General features: G+C 49.2%; 1 long non-coding RNA gene across 1 annotated transcript in view; it reads right to left on the minus strand.

Annotated features, from left to right (window-relative positions):
- Nucleotides 1-15,641, minus strand: part of LOC137534512 (uncharacterized) — a 73,818-nt gene that overhangs the window by 38,986 nt on the left and 19,191 nt on the right. Inside the window, exon 2 of the long non-coding RNA XR_011024364.1 lies at nt 4,214-4,246. This is a non-coding gene — a long non-coding RNA (uncharacterized lncRNA). The remainder of the gene's footprint in view (nt 1-4,213; nt 4,247-15,641) is intronic.

A 15,641-nucleotide genomic window follows, 5' to 3' on the forward strand; every position in this document is an offset into this window, starting at 1 on the left:
AATACACCATATTAGGCCAGCTCAGGTTCTCTTTAACCTCCTTGCCGATTATCCCGAGCTCAGCTTGGGGTAACCTGCGCAGGAGGATTTCTCAGGCCCCGCTGGGCCGATTTGCATAATTTTTTTCCCCTACACGCAGCTAGCACTTTGCTAGCTGCGTGTAGTACGCGATTGCCGCCGCTCGCCGCTGATTCGCTGCTACCCGCCGCACCGAGAAGCCCCCCCCCCGCCCCAGACCCCTGCGCAGCCTGGCCAATCAGTGCCAGGCAGCGCTGAGGGGCGGTTCGGGATTCCCTGTGATGTCCATGACGTCGGTGACGTCATCCCGCCCCGTCGCCATGGCGACTGGGGAAGCCCTGCAGGAAATCCCGTTCTCAACGGGATTTCCTGCATACTCTGATCGCCAAAGGCGGGGGGATGCCCTGAGCTCGCTACATGATTTAAAAAAAAAAAATTAAAAAAAAGTGCGGCGCTGCCTCCTTGCCGGATTTTTTAGACCGGCAAGGAGGTTAAGGGCAGTAGAGAGCCTGGCTTTTCCAAGTGAGAAAATCATGGCATGTGACATGGAGCCTGATGCACTAAACTCTGGTAAAGTTGCTGTGCACAGGGAGCGCACAGCATTTTTATAGTTACTAGTGCAGAGGGAGCACTGGCCATTAACCTATGAGCGACACACATGCAGCGCCTAGTATTGTCTCTTATATGTCCCACAGAAGCTGGTAACATTTTTTTTTTTTTTTAAAAAATCAACGTGTCTTCAGTTTCCTGCTGCATAATGGAGATTGTTTGTAATTCTATTTCTTCTGAGCTACAGACCAACACCAGCCACTGGGAGTTTCTTAGTGAGGCATTAGCAGGTAACAGTCACCTCTAGGGATTATGGGAAATGTAGTCTTGTGTCTTATAAGCAGTTTGTGCAGAAAGCTAAATCAACCCTACCCAATAGCTCTGTTGTTAAGAGAGTCCAGTAGGATACAGAATTACCAGACCTTATAGCAACTGATACTCCAGTAACCTCATCAATAAAGAAAACGCCTTGAAAAATCTTTTATGATTGGTACTTGGCCCCTAAGAAAATCTTTAAAATGTTTTCTCTCCACTCCTAGCCTATGTTTTCATTGTGCCACTCCAGAGGCAGACACATAACACTGTTGGTGATCTTGCCCAGCCATTCAGATGTTCTGGGGTGCCTGTTGTGACCAGATACATTGTCGCCCGCCCCCCCCCCCCCCCAAAAAAAGACAGTGTCTTTCATTATTTTTTTTTTCTCCAGAAGTGCTAGGGCTTATTTTCAGGGGATGTCTTATATTTCTATGAACACACAAGTTCCTGTGCTGGGTGTAAAAAAGGCAGGAGGCCTTCCCGACTGTGCCGACTCTTCCTCTCCTGGATCCACCTCTTGTGTACCTCTGTATCCCCGTTGTACCTTTGTTGTCCTCTGTGTTGTCCTTCATCCTCCTCTTACCCCCAGCTCTAAGCCACTGTGTCCCTGAGCTCCAGCCTATGAGGTAGAAGTACGGCAACTTGTGTTTCTACTGGAGCTGATGGTCTAGCAGGAAAGAGACCATCAAGCTTTATCACTGCACTCCAATTGGGCCAATCACTGCACTCACTGATTAGCAATGAGTGGTTCCAACATTGGGCCAATCACTGCGATTGGCCCAATGATGGAACCATGGTCCCGCCTGTGAGACCATCAGCTCCAGTAATAACACAAGTTGCCATACTTTTTCCCCTTACTCCCACTAGGGCTTACCTTCAGGGTAGGGCTTATATTTTGAGCATGCTTGAAATTCCTGCTAGGATTTACTTTCGGGGGATGTCTTAATTTCGGGGAAATGGTATCGGTCACCTTAGTTAATAAAGTTCAGAAAGATATAGTGATTGCACTTTTTACACAAAATATGCATTACTCTCATAAAATATTAAAATAAACTGGTCTCATTATGTGCTGCTATCGATGCCTTATTGCAAAATTCTGGAAAGACCCCCTACCAACTCCTTCTGTCCTTTTAGATAAATTGTGGTGGCTCTATCATATGGAGAGCATTCATATTCACTGCAAACTAAAAAGCACGTATTCAACCAGATTTGGGCTCCTTGGATTAGGAGATACCCCTTGGGCCAACTGGCCCGCTCATGATATGTTATAGCCTATTGATTATCCTGTATCAATGTACATGTTAATACGTTGATATATGGTTATGGGGTTTAGGTTAATAGCTGAATTATATGATTTTCAATTACCTATGACTTCTTGTTAATCTGTGCCTGTGAATAATATTGTAAGCAATATGGTGTACGTTCGTTCTCTACGTGTTCTGTAAAAAACAAATAATTTGCGCTTTTATGCAAAATTTTGCATCCAGGTAAACAGAGCATGGAAAAATTGGCATACAAATGCAAATTTTAATGCCAAAAAATGCATGCGGAAAAACAGTATGACAGAGTCACACTAGCCTCTGAGGAAGCTTTGTTAAAGCAAAAAGGTTGTCAGGTTCTCTTCACCCCCACTGCATACCTGTAACCTGTGATTAAACGGAACCTTTTTTACATTTCACTGTGCCTCAATCCTTTTTTTTTTTTTTTTCATTTTTATGTTGAAACTGTGGCTTCTTGGGAGCACATGATTTCTGGTACAAAAGCCAGGATTACCATTGACCCTCCAGCAGCATCTAGTGCCAATCCTTGATTTGTATTTCAAGTTAAAATGTGTAAATAAGTAGAGATCTCTGAATATATGTAAACCATCAGTTCAACTAATAGCCTTAAAAGGTTACTTAAAGGGATACTGTAGGGGGGTCGGGGGAAAATGAGTTGAACTTACCCGGGGCTTCTAACGGTCCCCCACAGACATCCTGTGTTGGCGCAGCCACTCACCGATGCTCCGGCCCCGCCTCCAGTTCACTTCTGGAATTTTTGACTTTAAAGTCAGAAAACCACTGCGCCTGCACGCCCGTGTCCTTGCTCCCGCTGATGTCACCAGGAGTGTACTGCGCAGACACAGACCATACTGGTCCTGCGCTGTGCGCTCTTGATGACATCAGCGGGATCGAGGACACGGCAACGCAGGCGCAGTGGTTTTCAGACTTTAAAGTCTAAAATTCCAGAAGTGAACCGGAGGCGGGGCCGGAGCATCGGTGAGTGGCTGCGCCAACACAGGATGTCTGCGGGGGACCGTTAGAAGCCCCGGGTAAGTTCAACTCATTTTCCCCTGACCCCCCTACAGTATCCCTTTAAGCTTTATTAAAAAAAAAATCAGTTTTACTCACCTGGGGCTTCTACCAACCCCCTGCAGCCGTGCCCTTGCAGTCACTTGCGGATCCTCCTGTCCCCTGCCGCCAGCTGGTCTCATTTTGCCGACAGACCTGGCCACACGTAGTCTTGACGCGTTCCCGCCAAAGCAGGTCACTATTGCGGACGGGAATGCGAAGGAGACTTGTGGCCAGGCCTGCGCAGGCATAGTGAGCCTGTTGGCCGAAAACAAAACTAGCTGGCGGCAAGGGACAGGAGGATCTGCGAGTGAATGTGAGGGCACGAGATGGCTGCAGGGGGGCTGGTAGAAGCCCCAGGCGAGTAAAACTTTTTTTTTTTAAAAGCTTAAAGCGGATCCAAGATGAAAAACTAACTATAACCAGTAACTTATCTATATATCTTATCTAAAGTTGAGATAGATTACACAGCAAATCTAGCTGCCTGCAAACAGCTTCAACAGAATATGATTATTTCTTCCTGTTATACAATGAGAGCATCCATGTTCTGCTTGTAAACATTACACACAGGCAAGCTGATCTGCATCTCCAGCCTGTAAAAACTTCACTCCCCTCTCCTCCTCCCCTCTGACTCTGAAATCTCTGGCTAGTAACAACTCCTCCTCGCCCTGCCCAGACTGAGCTCCCATAAGCCCTTGCTAAATGGGTCTGAGAGTGCCAAGGCACTGGAGTGGAGAAGCTGTGGGCAAGGCTTATTTAGTTTATATGGAACTAGAGTATTAAAACAAACAAAAAAAAGTATTGGGCTTGTGGAATGTCCAATGAAAGGAACACAATTATGCAATGAGTAAAAGTTTATCTTGGATCCACTTTAAGTAACCCTTTAAGCTTGATAAGAAAAACAACTACATCATACCTGTTTATGTAGATGGCAAAAATTTGTAATGTGCTCATTCTTGTTATACACCATGCTCGCGAAAAATATCAAGTAAAACACTTACATGTCATGTTGGCTTGTTGTATTTTTTCTTGTACTACCATTGGGTAATAAAGCATAAACGTGAAAAAAAAAGATAAGAATAAAAACTTCATAAAGTGTCGAAAAACCTTTTATTAGGACAGGAAACAGTATGTCGTATTTTAGAAGTTTATCTCGCATATACACAAAACAAAGTACAGTGCAGTCCTTTGCATACTTCTGATAACTTGCTGATCCCATGACTATTGGCTTACGATGTGTAATATTAAGCGCTGTTACTGAAGGGGGAGGAGTAACCTCCTTTTGCTCGCGCTATTACACTAGGGCACCTTAATTATAAGTCCTTGCACACTATGGGCTTGATTCACAAAAGAGTGCTAACTGTTAGCACGGCCGTTTTCGCGCGAATTTTCGCATTGCGCGCAATCGCAAATTTTAGCGCGAAACGATAACGGTTTCGCACGCAAACGTGAATTTTCGCGCGAAAACGATATCGATTTCGCGTGAAAATTCGAGTTTGCGTGCGAAAACGTTATCGTTTCGCACGAAAATTCGCGTTTGCACGCAATGCGAAAATTCGCGCGAAAACGGCCGTGCTAACAGTTAGCACTCTTTTGTGAATCAAGCCCTATGTGCGCTAGTGGCAGCGTAGCATGCGTAATTAAGCTTGGTCAGAGGAGCACACGCTATGCTGCAGTAGTGCAGCATAGCGAGCGCTGGTAACTGATGCCAGCTAATTGCCAATAATGAGCACTCCACTCGTCCCGCACTGAGCCCCTTTGGGTCCAGTGGCTTTAAAGGATGTAATCCCTGCACTTTGATTGGCCCAATAGGCTGCCTGTCACTTCAGTACCAGGGGTCTCTGGCCCCTTAAGCACCAGAGACCACTGGCACAAAAAACACAGGGCTCGCCGAGGTCATGCCGCATGGAATTGCTGCTATTGACGATCACCCGTTGCCCCAGTGCACTCGCTTTGCTGTTACTATGACAGCAGAGCTCCACGATCCAATCAGGAGCTGATTTCATTGGCTCCTGACCCTGTCATCAATGTGAGCCAATATGAATCAAGCCCCTTGTGTAGATGTCAGTCTCCTAACTTCAGCAATTCTAAACTAAACAGACAATAATGTCTGAGCACTCAGTCTGAATGCTAATTCCAAATCACAAAATTATTTAAAGCAGAGGGTCATCATAACAGCCAGGAAATGTGATTTTTTTTTTTTAAATAGAACCCGAGGTATGTTTAAAGAATGTTATCTGCATACAGAGGCTGGATCTGCCTATACAGCCCAGCCTCTGTTGCTATCCCAAGCCCCACTAAGGTCCCCCTGCACTCTGCAATCCCTCATAAATCACAGCAGTGCTGTGAGGCTGTGTTTACATCTGTAGTGTCAGTCTCAGCTGCTCCCCTGCCTCCTGCAGAGCTCCGGTCCCTGCCCCCGTCCCTTCCCTCCAATCAGTAGGGAGGGAAGGGATGCAGGCGGGGAATGGAGTTCTGCAGGAGGCGGGGAGAGCAGCAGACTGACACTATAGAGATAAACACAGCCAGCTCTGACAAGCTGTTTGTCAGCAGCGTGGCTGTGATTTATGAGGGATTGCAGAGTGCAGGGGGACCTTAGGGGGGTTTGGGATAGCAACAGAGGCTGGGCTTTATAGGCAGATCCAGCCTCTGTATGCAGATAATATTCTTCAAACCCACCTCGGGTTCTCTTTAAAGCATTTGCAGTGCCAGCATCCAGTGCACCCCCTTTACAGGGAGGGGGATAAGAATACAGAGGGACACCAGGAGTTGGTGTTGTATATTACGTGTTGGATATAGAAGATAGGTGCATTTATAGAAGTATACTTACAAAAAAGACATACTACGCATTTCATAGCTCAGCCCTGAGCGATGAAACGCGTTGTATGTCTTTTGGTGTAATGGTTGCATAAAAGTAAATACAGACTGAGCAGTTGATTTGTGTGAAGGCAAGCAGACATTTTGTAAACCATTTTTAATTGTTTTATACATTTTTGGGCTCCTCTAGCAGCTGTCTTTCTTATCATATATACAGATTTCCTTGAAATACATTTCATATGATGGAGAAATTGACAGCAGGAGCAGCGACAGCAGTTACATGTCATTAGAAAGACTTCAGGAAATTACGGCTGAAGGGTCCCCTGACTGGATGTACTAAGAGAAGCCAGCAGGTGGTGCCACACAGCAAATTATACCTGTAGCTCCTGGGTGGATGGAGTCACTACTAGAAAAAATAAGTTTCACTTACCTGGGGCATCTACCAGCCCCCTGCAGCCATTCTGTGTCATCCTGTGCCCTCGACGTCAGTCACGTCTCCTCCGGTCCCCCGCTGTCAGCATGTTCCAATTTTTCCGACTCGGGGTCGGCGGGCCGCAACGTGTACCTTTGCACGCGTTCCCGCTGGTGCAGGACGCTATCGCGAATGGCAACGTATCTTTATACGCGCATATAAAGATGCATATTACCACCCGCGATAGCGTCCTGCAACATCGGGAATGCGTGTCTCCTATATGATATATTTAGCTGAAATTTTTTATTGTAACAACCAATGATTTATACAGGAAAATCATGATGATTAACAAGGTTGCCCAAACTTTCGCATCCCACGGTATAATATAATACATTACCAATATTGTACTATGCACTTTCCTGGCACCTATTCTCACTTGAACCTTGGTCCTTTCTATCCTGGTTAATTTTCCTTCATTTTAACATTTGAAAATAAGAAGTATATCAATTTAAAGGGTACCTGAGATAAAACACATCTCAGGTTTTATACTTACCTGGGGCTTCCTTAAAGAGAACCTTAACTAAAAAAAGAAAAAAAGAGTTTAACTAACGTGGGGCTTTGACCTGCCCCCCCCCCCCCAGCCGTCCTGTGCCTGCGGCGTGCCGAACCGATTCTCTGTACCGCCACCGCGGCTTAGTTTCGATTCTGCCGACTGATCAGCCTGTGGTCCACTGCGCCTGTGTGGCCCTGGCCGCACGCATCCTCGTACGCGTTTACGTCGGCGAGCGCGTTTTGTGCGGGCGCAGTAGGAGGTTCTCACTCTCTGTGGGCACAGGACAGCTGCGTGGGGCTGGTCAAAGCCCCAGGTAAGTGAAACTCTTTTTCTTTTCTTCAGTTAAAGGGGAACTTCAGCCTAAACAAACTTACTGTTATTAAGTTACATTAGTTATGTTAATTAGAATAGATAGGTAATATAATCTTTTACCCACCCTGTTTTAAAAGAACAGGCAAATGTTTGTGATTCATGAGGGCTGCCATCTTTGTCATGGGGGCAGCCATCTTTTTGGTTGAAAGGAGGTGACCGGGAGAGGGAGACACAGTTCCAACTGTCCTATCTCCTGATAACCCCTCCCAGCTGCACACGCTAGGCTTCAAATGTCAAATTCAAAATGTAAAAAAAAAAATTGCACCAAAACAGCAGAACGAGAACAACATCATCAGAAATCCCATCATGCTTTGCACAGCATAAGAGGAAAACTGCCTGGGCAGTTTTCTTCTGTGCAGCTAAAAATGAGGCCTGTATAAGAGAAACAAAGTTCTGATGCTGTGAAACTGTTAAAGAAACACCAAGCCTTTTTAGTGCTGCTGAGTCAATTTTTAGTCTGGAGGTTCACTTTAAGGTTCACTTTAAGCCCCCTTGAGGCCGCTCGGTCCTTCGCCAACTCGGCCAGGCTACCAGGCCATACCGCGGGGGACAGGAGCCACCCAGCGAGACGGCAAGGGACTAAGAGGCCTCAAGGGGGCTCAAGGAAGCCCCTGGTAAGTATAAAACCAAAGATGTGTTTCATCCCAAGTTCACTTTAAAGGCTGGGAATTACGTTTAAAGTCAATTAAACACATTTTTCAGTAGAAAAGTACATATATTTCAATAGATGTGAACATCAGTCCTGAAAGAGGGACAAATGAAGAAGAAAGAGGGACAGTTGAATACAGTAAATCTATATATATAGACACACACATGTAAAGCAGCTGCTAATGATGGGAGAGATGGCACATAGTGGTAGCTGTGAATGTTCGAAAATGCCTTATTACCTCCTCTGCTTCCAATCCCAGCAGTGTCGCCGAGGACTGTGGAGCCCAGTAGGATGAGGGACCTTTAGTGATGTCACACGCCCAGTCACACGATTTTACTTGATATTGGTGACTATAGCGAGAAACACACAGTTGCAATGGGATGATATCACCACAAGAGGGAGACTAGAGATTACTTTCTGTGAGCTTTTCATGTACATCAGTAGATGGCTGTGCAGTGCTTGTAATATGCAGCTTGTATGATTATCACTCTCCATCAGATTTTTTTCAGGTTTTTTTTAAATGAAATTATTTAATATTTTCTATATATTTTTCAAAAATGAAATAGTATTTTCAACATTTTAGCATGCCATGCCCCGGCATCACTGAGGAAAAGATGGGATCTTTCCAGGGCCGGTTTTAGTAACAAAGGGGCCCCTGGCAAAATTAGCCTGTGGCCCCAGACACCCCCCCCCCTCCCCTGACCAAAAAGTGGCATTAGGGGCCCTTTGTTGCAGCCAAATTTTACCCCAGACTCCAGAGCCCTTGAGCCAGCTATTGTCCCACCCCCTCCCCCTAGATCACACACCAACTTAACTGTGCTCTCAGGGGTATCTGCAATATCTTTGGCAGTGTAGCATTTCACCTGTCCCGGTGGGGGGCGAGCCTCTGTCAGTCCTTTGGCTCCATTGCTGAGTCCCAGGGGAGCACAGTTAAAGTGAACCGTAACTTAAAAAATAGTTTCACTTACCTGGGGCATCTACCAACCCCCTGCAGCCATCCTGTGTCCTTGACGTCAGTCACGCCGGCTTGTTTCAATTTTGCCGACTCGGAGGGCCGCAACGTGTACCTTTGCACGCGTTCCCGCTGGTGCAGGACGCTATCGCGGGCAGCAACATGTATCTTTATACACGCATATATAGATACATGTTACCACCCGCGATAGCGTCCTGCAACATCGGGAATGCGTGTCTCCTATATGATATATTTAACTGAAATTTTAAATTGTAACAACCAATGATTTATACAGAAAAATCATGACGATTAACAAGGTTGCCCAAACTTTCGCATCCCACTTTATAATATAATACATTACCAATATTTTACTATGCACTTTCCTGGCACCCATTCTTACTTCAACCTTGGTCCTTTCTATCCTGGTTCATTTTTCTTCATTTTATCATTTGAAAATAAGAAATATATCAATTTAAAGGGTACCTGAGATGAAACACATCTCAGGTTTTATACTTACCTGGGGCTTCCTTAAAGGGTACCTTAACTAAAAAAAGAAAAAAAAGAGTTTAATTAACTTGGAGCTTCGACCTGCCGCCCGCAGCTGTCCTGTGCCTGCGGTGTGCCGAACCGATTCTCTATTCCGCCACCGCAGCTTAGTTTCGATTATGCCAACTGATCAGCCTGTGGTCCACTGCACCTGCACGGCCCTGGCCGCATGCATCCTCGTACGCGTTTACGTCGGTGAGCGCGTTTTGTGCGGGCGCGGTAGGAGGTTCTCTCCTACTGTGCCTGTGGGTACAGGACAGCTGCGTGGGGCTCGTCAAAGCCCCAGGTAAGTGAAACTCTTTTTCTTTTCTTTAGTTAAGGTTCACTTTAAGCCCCCTTGAGGCCGCTCGGTCCTTTGCTAACTCGGCCAGGCTACCAGGCCATACTGCGGGGGATAGGAGCCACCCAGGGAGACGGCAAGGGACTAAGCGGCCTCAAGGAGGCTTAAGGAAGCCCCTGGTGAGTATAAAACTGGAGATGTGTTTTATCTCAGCTCCACTTTAAAGGCTGAGAATTAAGTTCAGAGCAGTGGTGCTCACCGCCAGGTCGTGATCACGCTTACGCGTGGATTCACGACCATTTTGACGCATTCCGCCTCGGACACGCTAAGCCGTGAATAGATTTTCAACCTCGAAAATCTGCTTCGGCTTCGCGTGAATGCGGACAGAAATCCGCATTCACGCTCGTGAAACCCGGCGCTGAAGTCGTGGTTAGCGGAAATGCGTCAAACTATGCGGAAGTGACACATTGCAGGCCAATCAGAGGGCCCCAGCCAGGCCCTAGCAACCAATCACAGGAGGGGATCTATGCCCTCCCCTCCTGAATATAAAGCGGCGGCCATGATGGAAAAGCTCTGTCCTTGCTAGACTGTGGTGCTGAGAGGATTATCTCCAGGCCATTGTTGTTTGAGCAAGTGCATTTATTGTGTTAAAAACAAAGCGTTTTTTTTTTTGCTAACACTGCTCTTATACTGTACACAGTTAGCTAGTCAGTGAGTGATTGCTGTAGTTAGTTGTAGTCAGTGTAGTGTAGTGGGAGTGTGGGAGTCTAGTGATTATTTAACTGTGTGTAGTGCATGCAGGTTCAGTGCTGCAGTGTAGTCAGTGTAGTGGGAGTGGGGATTATCTGTGTGTAGTGCAGGCAGGCAGGTTAGTGCAGCTGCAGTGTTCACTTGTATATTCCAGTGACAGTTATACACTTGTACTATTTGCAGGCAGCCTGTCACACCGCCGGCGCCGCCACTCTCTGCCAGCGCTGTTCATTCATTCTGTCAGTGACCTTGTGCCGTGCCCAGTGCCCACTGCTCGCTCGCTGGCATATAAGCATCTCATTACACACTTGTATATTATTTCAGTGACAGTTATACACTTCACTTGTACTATTTGCAGGCAGCCAGTCACACCGCCGGCACCGCCACTCTCTGCCAGCGCTGTTCATTCATTCTGTCAGTGACCTTGTGCCGTGCCCAGTGCCCACTGCTCGTTCGCTGGCATATAAGCATCTCATTACACAGTGTGACATCCTTGTGTGCCCACTGCATCCTTCAGTGACCTAGTTGTATATCCAGTGCCCACTGCTGTGCCCACTGCATCCTTCAGTGACCTTGTACTGTGCCCACTGCATCCTTCAGTGACCTAGTTGTATATCCAGTGCCCACTGCTGTGCCCACTGCATCCTTCAGTGACCTTGTACTGTGCCCACTGCATCCTTCAGTGACCTAGTTGTATATCCAGTGCCCACTGCATCCTTCAGTGACCTTGTACTGTGCCCACTGCATCCTTTAGTGACCTAGTTGTATATCCAGTGCCCACTGCTGTGCCCACTGCATCCTTCAGTGACCTTGTACTGTGCCCACTGCATCCTTCAGTGACCTAGTTGTATATCCAGTGCCCACTGCTGTGCCCACTGCATCCTTCAGTGACCTTGTACTGTGCCCACTGCATCCTTCAGTGACCTAGTTGTATATCCAGTGCCCACTGCTGTGCCCACTGCATCCTTCAGTGACCTTGTACTGTGCCCACTGCATCCTTCAGTGACCTAGTTGTATATCCAGTGCCCACTGCATCCTTCAGTGACCTTGTACTGTGCCCACTGCATCCTTTAGTGACCTAGTTGTATATCCAGTGCCCACTGCTGTGCCCACTGCATCCTTCAGTGACCTTGTACTGTGCCCACTGCATCCTTCAGTGACCTAGTTGTATATCCAGTGCCCACTACTGTGCCCACTGCATCCTTCAGTGACCTAGTTGTATACCCAGTGCCCACTGCTGTGCCCACTGCATCCTTCAGTGACCTTGTACTGTGCCCACTGCATCCTTCAGTGACCTAGTTGTATATCCATTGCCCACTGCTGTGCCCACTGCATCCTTCAGTGACCTTGTACTGTGCCCACTGCATCCTTCAGTGACCTAGTTGTATATCCAGTGCCCACTGCTGTGCCCACTGCATCCTTCAGTGACCTTGTACTGTGCCCACTGCATCCTTCAGTGACCTAGTTGTATATCCAGTGCCCACTGCTGTGCCCACTGCATCCTTCAGTGACCTTGTACTGTGCCCACTGCATCCTTCAGTGACCTAGTTGTATATCCAGTGCCCACTGCATCCTTCAGTGACCTTGTACTGTGCCCACTGCATCCTTCAGTGACCTAGTTGTATATCCAGTGCCCACTGCTGTGCCCACTGCATCCTTCAGTGACCTTGTACTGTGCCCACTGCATCCTTCAGTGACCTAGTTGTATATCCAGTGCCCACTGCTGTGCCCACTACATCCTTCAGTGACCTTGTACTGTGCCCACTGCATCCTTCAGCGACCTAGTTGTATATCCAGTGCCCACTGCTGTGCCCACTGCATCCTTCAGTGACTGTGTACTGTGCCCACTGCATCCTTCAGTGACCTGGTTGTATATCCAGTGCCCACTGCTGTGCCCACTGCATCCTTCAGTGACTTTGTACTGTGCCCACTGCATCCTTCAGTGACCTAGTTGTATATCCAGTGCCCACTGCTGTGCCCACTGCATCCTTCAGTGACCTTGTACTGTGCCCACTGCATCCTTCAGTGACCTAGTTGTATATCCAGTGCCCACTGCTGTGCCCACTGCATCCTTCAGTGACCTTGTACTGTGCCCACTGCATCCTTCAGTGACCTAGTTGTATATCCTGTGCCCACTGCTGTGCCCACTGCATCCTTCAGTGACCTTGTACTGTGCCCACTGCATCCTTCAGTGCCGTTGTACTGTGCCTGGTGCATCCTTCAGTGACCTTGTACTGTGCCCACTGCATCCAGTGATTCATTACTAGCAACATGTCTGGCAGGGTTTCGCGGGGTGAGAGGAAAGCGAGTTCAATTGCCTCAGCCACTTCTGGGACTGCTCCACGTCCAGGGAGAGGACGCCCAGCTGTACGTGGTCGTGATGCAGCAGAAAGGGGGGCAGCAAAGCCTGGGTCGAGTCAGCGGACGCCATTGTCCAAATATTTTAAAGTTTCTGGTCCCCGTGTGGTGGTAGAGCAAATGGAACCTGACGTACTCATGGACATCATGACTTCCTCCCAGACCTCTACTGTGAGCACCACTCCAAGCAGCAGCAGCAGCCAACGTCCCACGCTTGTTGTGACATCCACCCCAGCACCCACTGGTCAGCAGCCCTCCCAGGATGACAGCGTTCTGTCCCTCAGTCCGGCATCTGGGAACCTGCTGATGCAAGAAGCTCAGGACTTACTGGGGACTGATGTGGCAGAGATTGAGATCGGGCCACAATCACAAGCGTTGTTGAGTTCTAGTGATGAAGAAGAGGGGTCTGTGTCTGGGGATGTAGGGACAGAAGAGGAGGCGGGGGAGTCAGAGGAAGAGCTGGATTATGATGATGCTGCTGATGATGACGACGTTGTGGACCCTAACTATGCGCAGCCTGCTGAGTCCGGGGAAGAATGGTCAGAGCAGGATGACGAGTCGCCTAGGCAAGGATATCGCCATATGTCAGGCAGGGGCAGGGGCATCGGCAGCAGTGGGCGTGGAGGAAGTAGACAGGACACTGCTTCAGCCGGCACCACCACCATGCAACCCCCGGCAACTACTACCACACATTGTTCCGCTGCACCCTCTGCTAGTGGGGGCCACAGTAAATTAAAGTCACCAGTGTGGGATTGCTTTGATGAATGTACTGATGACAAAAGGTATGCGGTGTGCAGGTTATGCAGCAAAAGATTGAGCCGTGGGAAAAGTCTGAGCAAGATGGGTACCTCATCCCTCCAAGGCCACCTGAGAAGCCGCCACTGCCGCGAGTATGCGGAGTTTAAGAGGAAGCAGGCACTGCTGGCAGGGGTTCCTGAGAGCAGAAGGCCCACCAGCGCAGCAGCATCATCCCTCCCTCAGGGTCGTGAATCCCCCACAGCAGCAGCAGTAGTAGCACGCAAGCGCTCTTCCACCTCGGCTACTCAAGACACAGACATTGAGGCTGGCAGCCAGTGGTCGTCTCTCTCCTCTGTCTCCCCTGCATCCCAGCGTCGTCAGACCCTGCTGAGCGACACCTTTCAGGGTCTGACCAAGCCTCTGCCTCCAAGCCACAGGCGGATCCGCAAACTAAATGGCTTGCTGGCCCGGGCCATGGCATCACAGCTGCTTCCCTACTCCCTGGTGCAGGAGGGGAGCGCCATGCAGACGCTGCTCCAATTTGGCATCCCCGAGTGGCAAGTCCCCAGTCGCCACTATTTCAGCAGGAGCGCGATCCCAGCACTCCACAAGTTTGCGGTGGAAAACGTGGCCCGTTCCCTGGACTACTCTGTGGGCAAGCGGGTCCACGTGACCATGGACTCGTGGAGTGGCAGATTTGGGACAGGTCGCTACCTGTCCTTTACGGCCCACTGGGTGACACTGATGGAAGGGAGGGAGGACAAGAGCGCATCAGCCCAGCTAGTGGTGCCACCACGCGGGATCAGGGGGGATGCAGAAGGGTCCTGTCACGACACTCCCTCTGCACCCGGAAAGCAAGCCCGCCACGGCAGCAGCAGCGCCAAGCCTCGGCACTGCCAAGCCCTTTTAAAATTGGTGACCCTGGGGAAGGAGAGGCTTACGGCCACCAACGTCCTGGCCGCCCTCAGGAAGCAGGAGCTTAGGTGGCTGACCCCCAGAGGCCTGGAAGTGGGGTATGTGGCAGCTGATAACGGGGCCAACCTGGTGGCAGCAGTGCAGCAGGGAAACCTCCAGCACATCCCCTGCTTGGCCCACGTGCTCAATCTTGTGGTGCAGCGCTTCTTGCGCACCTACCAGGGGATGAGCGAGCTGCTGCAGGATGCCCTGGCGGTGGCACGCTTTTTCCGCCTGTCAGCCACTGCCTCTGCACTCTTGTCCACCTTACAGCAGCAGTATGGAAGGCCACAACACCGGCTGATCATCGACATGCCAGTTTGCTGGAATTCGACTCTGGCCATGTTGGAGCGGCTGTGTCAGCACAGGCTGGCTCTTAGGGCCTACATGCTAGACCCAAGTGTCCCCAGCAACCAGCAAGTCCCCATGATTACTGCCACTCAGTGGACACTGATGCAGCAAGTATGCCTGGTGCTGAGTCCCTTCCTGGAGGCAACCAAGATGGTCAGTGAGGAGCGGGCCTCTGTGTGCCAGTGGGTTCCCTTGGTTTGTCTACTGGAGCAGGCAATGGACAATTTAATTGAGCGTGGGGATGAAGCCCTGAGGCAGTTGGAAGAACAGGAGCAGATGGCAGCACAGTCCAGCTCAGAGGAGGGCTCACAGCAGGTAGTGGAAGAGTTGGAGGTCCCTAACCTGAATGAGGAGGAGGAGGAGGAGCAGAGTGCAGCAGGCGTTGTACGTGGATGGCGGTTTGAGGAGGACAACGACATGGCACAGGAAGAGGACAGGCATGCGTTATGAGACAATGGCGAGGACGAGGAAGATCTTGCTGGCAGGGCACACTTGTTTCCCATGGCTGTGCACATGTTGCGCTGCCTTCGCAGGGACCCCCGGGTGATCCAGATGCGTTCAAGGGAGGACATCTGGATTACCTTGATGCTTGATCCCCGTCTGAAGGGGAAGCTGGGAGACTTAATGACACCATCCACCACCGAGCAACGCACAAGGGAGTTGAAGGAGGCCCTTGTGCGCAGACTACTGGAAGCAT

The sequence above is a fragment of the Hyperolius riggenbachi genome, chromosome 10 (genome assembly GCF_040937935.1).
Source record: "Hyperolius riggenbachi isolate aHypRig1 chromosome 10, aHypRig1.pri, whole genome shotgun sequence".
Classification (NCBI taxonomy): domain Eukaryota; kingdom Metazoa; phylum Chordata; class Amphibia; order Anura; family Hyperoliidae; genus Hyperolius; species Hyperolius riggenbachi.